This window comes from Plectropomus leopardus, chromosome 8, assembly GCF_026936395.1.
Source record: "Plectropomus leopardus strain MGB_pleo_1.0 chromosome 8, ASM2693639v1, whole genome shotgun sequence".
Classification (NCBI taxonomy): Eukaryota; Metazoa; Chordata; class Actinopteri; order Perciformes; family Serranidae; genus Plectropomus; species Plectropomus leopardus.
The window spans coordinates 13,231,058-13,237,214 of record NC_142183.1 but is presented as its reverse complement, the minus strand read 5'-3'; positions in this window follow the sequence as shown (position 1 = coordinate 13,237,214).

Sequence of the window (6,157 nt, the reverse complement as noted above, 5' to 3'; positions counted from 1 at the left end):
ATGGAGAAAAGGAGATATAAGAAGGAGCAATGAACTGTGATCATGAAAATGCCATACTGAGTGCAGTGTTACCAGCCATGATCAATAGTAAGAACGCAGTCCATCAACGAGCTACAACAAAGCACAAACTTCTGCAGGAATCTGTCGGTATTAAATTTCCCAAGTTAGGTTAATACCCCCCATTACTCAGTGTCAAGTGGTGTTATTGAACACAGTGTTACAAGCCATCACTTGAAGTATAGTGACACAGAAGACACATCTGCTGTCTGGGTTATTTTAAAATTTCATGTACTGTAAAAAAATGTATTGATTTGTAAGTAGTAACAATCCGGCAGGGCAGAATGGACAAACACGGTGACAAGTGACTTCCAGTGACTGGAGGGTTGAGAGAGAAAAACAAGATAAAGAGGGTAGATCATTGGTTTGAATGTCTGGGGAGGATGCCTGAGTGTCCTTAAGTGTACAAGAGATGAGTAAAACAATGTGTCATAGTCAGATGGTTGGAAACATTCATCCAGCAGATCCTGGATGTTGAGTAAGGCACAGAGGAGTATGTGATCTTTGCATGGATGTATTATAGGAAGGCTGGATACAGTACACTTAGCACTTAGCACTGTTGCCTCACAACAGGAGGGTCCCTGGTTCAAAACCCAGTTGGAACAGGGTTCCTTCTGTGCGTTTGCATGTTCTCCCCATGTCTGGGTTCTCTCCGGCTTCCTCCCACAGTCCAAAGACATGCAGCTCAGGTTGATTGGTGACTCTAAATTGCCCTTAGGTGTCACTGTGAGCGTGTATGATTGTCTGTCTATATGTGTCAGCCCTGCGATAGTCTGGCGACCTGTCTAGGGTGTACCCAATGACAGCTGGGATTGGACGACCCTTGGACAAGCGGTTACAGAAAATGACTGGCTTTTTTAGACTTTCCAAATGTTACAAAACTGGATGGCTTAAATCTAGATAATGAAATGAGTCGGTTCGAGGGGGTTTTGACACTCACAAACACCTAGCACACTTCCAGGGGGCTTGGGTCTTAAGTCGTGACGTAATGCCCTTTCAGAAGTACTGTTTGCGGGTCCAAACCTCCAATTATTTACAATGTCGCAGTGCCGTTTTAACAGACCTAAGTCTAAAAAAAAAACAACGCTGATTTTGTAATTTTACTGCTTTCCTTTTGATGAGAAAAACAGGCGGAAAAGGCTTCAGCAGATAGGATAGCCAAAGTTACAATTCTAATGCTAACTTTAGCTAATGTCAGCTGCAACTGTCATTGCTTACTGTTATTGGTTAACATTAACTGAGATCAACGGCAAAAGCCAGAGCCAATCCTTGTGAATATCCCTGATAAAAGCTAGCAGCTTTATACTGTATTTTTTGTCCTAAGAAAGCAAGAGCACAGTTGATATCAGTCTACAGCCAGTTAACCTCACCTGTTCACATTCATTCAGTGTGCTTTATAAACTTCCCCAACTTCACCAAAACATGACTGATAGTAGTCTCTTCTTGATTTAAGTTCAACGTTTAAGCACTCCTGTACTGTTGTTAAGAAATGCCTCATTCAGAACACAATACAGTATCATCCGAAACAGTAGATGTCAAGCAGCTAGCTAGCTAACCGCTAACTAGGGCTGGGTGATATGGTTCCAAAGTAATATCATGATATTTATAGGCTATATTGTGATACATGATATATATCTCAATATTTTTAATCCTCTCTAAACTACTGTGAACAACTAAAATACAAAATTATTAAATGAACTACATATAAATTAGCTACTGCCTTAAAATAAAGTTACATAAACTACTATCATAATAAGTTTAATAAAATACTGTTATATTGTTAAATAAAGTAAAGAATAAAGTTAAAGTACTGTTATGGTAAAGGTAAATAAAGTAGTCTTATAATTAAATAGATCAAAGCAGGACTCATGGTGCTTTTATTTTGAAGGATCCAGCTTGTCTCAGAATGGAAGTATTTTTAGTTTTTGCTGTGGACTTTAAGCTTCTTTTAGCGTTATGACTGTGTATATACTGTGTTTGTAATGTGTTCATAATATATTATTCTAAGGCTTTTTTGTAACAAGCTGTACTAAGACAGGTTGCAGAGGAAGGAGGATATACTACTGGGTTATGGTGGTTGGTCCAAAAGTAGTATAGAACATCATCCAAAATGGCATAACAAATGTCATAGTATGTTGCTATAAATGGGATGAAAAAAGTCATAGTATAGTATGTCGTCTGAAATGACATAATTAAGTCATAGCATGCTATGTCATCCAAAAAGGCATGAAAATGTCATAGTTGGTATATCCTCCAAAATGGAAGAAAAATGGCATAGTATGGTTTGTTGTCGAAAAAATGGCATGAAAAAAAGTTAAAGTATGTCGTCCAAAATAACATAAAAACGTGATGATATAGTATGTTGTCCAAAATGGCATTCAAATATCACAATATGACGTGTCGTCCAAAATACCATTAAAACGTTATATTATAGTATGTTCTCAAAAAATTGAATAAAAACCCTCATAGTATGGTACGTTGGCCAAAACGGCATAAATAGGTCATAGTACACTATGTCATCCAAAATAGCAGGAAAAAAGTCATACTATAGTTCATCTTCCAAAACGGCATGGCCGATGTCATAGTATGTCGCCATAAAAGGGATGAAGCATGACATAGTACAGTATGTCGTCCAAAATGGCATAAAAACTTTATAGTGCAGTAACATCATAACTTAGTATGTAACCCAAATTGAAAAAAATGTCATAGTATAGCATGTTGTCCAAAATGGACTACAAATGTATATAGTTATATTTCTTAGCTTCATAGCATCTTATGTCATTTAAAAAGCCACAGTATAATATGTTATCGAAAATGGCATAAAAATGTTCTAGTATAGTATAATGTCCAAATTGGTATGAAGAAGTCAGAGAATAATGTGCCCTAAAAATGGCATTAAAAACTTCATAGTACAGTATGTTGTCCAAAATGGCATAGAAACATCACAGTATAGTATGTCGTCAAAAATTATCAAAAAACATAATAGTATATGTCATCAAAAATTATGAAAAACATCATTCTATTGTATGTTTTAAAAGATCATGAAATTCATACTATGTGGTAAAAAATCAGAAAAAAATCATCATAGTATAGTGTGTCAAAAATAATCAAAAAGTGTCATACGATAGTATGTTGTCAAAAATCATGAAAAACGTAATACTTTAGTTTGTCATTAAAAAATCATGAAGAAACTTCATAGTATAGCATGTCGTCAAAAATATGAAAAAACATCATACTAAGATATATTATCAAAAAACATGAAAAAATGTCATAAAGGATTTCATCAAAAATCAGATGTCATAGTATGTCGTAAAAAATAATCACAAAACATCATAGTATATTATGTCTGTCAAAAATGATGAAAAACATCATAGTATAGTATGTTGTCAAAAATCATGAAAAAAACAACAGAATTTTTAAGATTAATTTTTTGTGCTTTTATTGCCATCAATTGACAGGACAGTAAGTGTGAAAGGGGGAGAGAGGAAGAGGGAGACATACAGCAAAGGCCAGATTCAAACCAACTGCCCCTGCGGCAAAGGACACAGTTATTCTAAGTGGTTTCAGCCATTTTTAGGAGGGGTCAAATTTTAACTGTTTTCGCCATACTACTTTGATGGCCATTTTTTGAACGTGCTAAATTTTGAAGTTTGTGGCCTTTTTTGAACTTTAATCTCATTAATAAAGCATCTCTACAAGTTATTCTAAGTGGTTTTCAGACATTTTTCGCCATACTATACTATGGCCTTGTTGGCCATTTTTTGGACGTGCTAAATTATGACGTTTCTGGCCTTTTTATGACCTTTATTCCCACTTTGTATGCTATAACACGTCTCTACAAGTTATCTAAGTGGTCCTCAGCCATTTTTAGGAGGGGTCAAATTTTGACTTTTTTCGCCATACTATACTATTGCCTTGTTGGCCATTTTTTGGACGTGCTAAATTATGACGATTCTGGCCTTTATTTGACCTTTATTCCCACTTTGTTTAATATAACGTGTATCTTCAACTTATTCTAAGTGGTTTTCAACTTTTTTCAGAAGGGGTCAAATTTTGACTTTTTTCGCCATACTATTGCCTTGTTGGCCATTTTTTGGATGTGCTAAATTTTTAAGGTTTTTGGCCTTTTTTGACCTTTATTCCCACTTTGAGTACTGTAAAGCGTCTCTACAAGTTATTCTAAGTGGTTTTAAACCATTTTTAGGAGGGGTCAAATTTTGACTTTTTACGCCATGCTGTACTATTGCCTTGTTGGCCATTTTTTGGACATGCTAAATATTTAAGGTTTTTGGCCTTTTTTCAACTTTCTTTCCATTTTGTTTAATATAACGTGTATCTACAAGTTATTCTAAGTGGTTTTCAACTTTTTTCAGAAGGGGTCAAATTTTGACTTTTTTCGCCATGCTGTACTTTTGCCTTGTTGGCCATTTTTTGGACATGCTAAATATTTAAGGTTTCTGGCCTTTTTTGACCTTTATTCCCACTTTGAGTACTGTAAAGCGTCTCTACAAGTTATTCTAAGTGGTTTTCAGCCATTTTTAGGAGGGGTCACATTTTGACTTTTTTCGCCATACTATACTATTGCCTTGTTGGCCATTTTTTGGACATGCTAAATTATGACGTTTCTGGCCTTTTTTTGACCTTTATTCCCACTTTGTATATTATAACGCGTCTCTACAAGTTATTCTAAGTGGTTTTCAGCCATTTTAGGAGGGGTCAAATTTTTGAATTTTTTTGCCATACTATACTATTGCCTTGTTGGCCATTTTGTGGATGTGCTAAATTTTGAAGGTTTTGGCCTTTTTGAAGTTTATTCCCACTTTGTATACTATAACGCATCTCTACAAGTTATTCTAAGTGGTTTTCAGCCATTTTTAGGAGGGGTCACATTTTGACTTTTTTCGCCATACTATACTATTGCCTTGTTGGCCATTTTTTGGACGTGCTAAATTATGAAGGTTTTTGGCCTTTTTCTGAAGTTTATTCCCACTTTGTATACTATAATGCATATCTCTACAAGTTATTCTAAGTGGTTTTCAGCCATTTTAGGAGGGGTCACATTTTGACTTTTTTGCCATACTATACTATTGCCTTGTTGGCCATTTTTTTGGACGTACTAAATTATGACGTTTCTGGCCTTTTTTGAAGTTTATTCCCACTTTGTATACTATAACGCGTCTCTACAAGTTATTCTAAGTGGTTTTCAGCCATTTTTAGGAGGGGTCACATTTTGACTTTTTTCGCCATACTATACTATTGCCTTGTTGGCCAGTTTTTGGATGCGCTTAATTTTGAAGGTTTTTGGCCTTTTTTGACCTTTATTCCCACTTTGTATACTATAGCATATATCTACAAGTTATTCTAAGTGGTTTTCAGCCATTTTAGGAGGGTCACATTTTGACTTTTTTCGCCATACTATACTATTGCCTTGTTGGCCATTTTTTTGGACGTACTAAATTATGACGTTTCTGGCCTTTTTTGAAGTTTATTCCCACTTTGTATACTATAACGCGTCTCTACAAGTTATTCTAAGTGGTTTTCAGCCATTTTTAGGAGGGGTCACATTTTGACTTTTTAGCCATACTATACTATTGCCTTGTTGGCCATTTTTGGACGTGCTAAATTTTGAAGGTTTTTGGCCTTTTTGAAGTTTATTCCCACTTTGTATACTATAACGCATCTCTACAAGTTATTCTAAGTGGTTTTCAGCCATTTTTAGGAGGGTCACATTTTGACTTTTTTGCCATACTATACTATTGCCTTGTTGGCCATTTTTTGGGCGTTGCTAAATTATAGCGTTTTGGCCTTTTTTGACCTTTATTCCCACTTTGTATATTATAAGCGTCTCTACAAGTTATTCTAAGTGGTTTTCAGCCATTTTAGGAGGGGTCACATTTTGACTTTTTAAGCCATACTATACTATTGCCTTGTTGGCCATTTTTGGATGTGCTAAATTTTTAAGGTTTTTGGCCTTTTTGAAGTTTATTCCACTTTGTATATTATAACGCCTATCTACAAGTTATTCTAAGTGGTTTTAAACCATTTTAAGGAGGGGTCACATTTTCACTTTTTTTGCCATACTATACTATTGCCTTGTTGG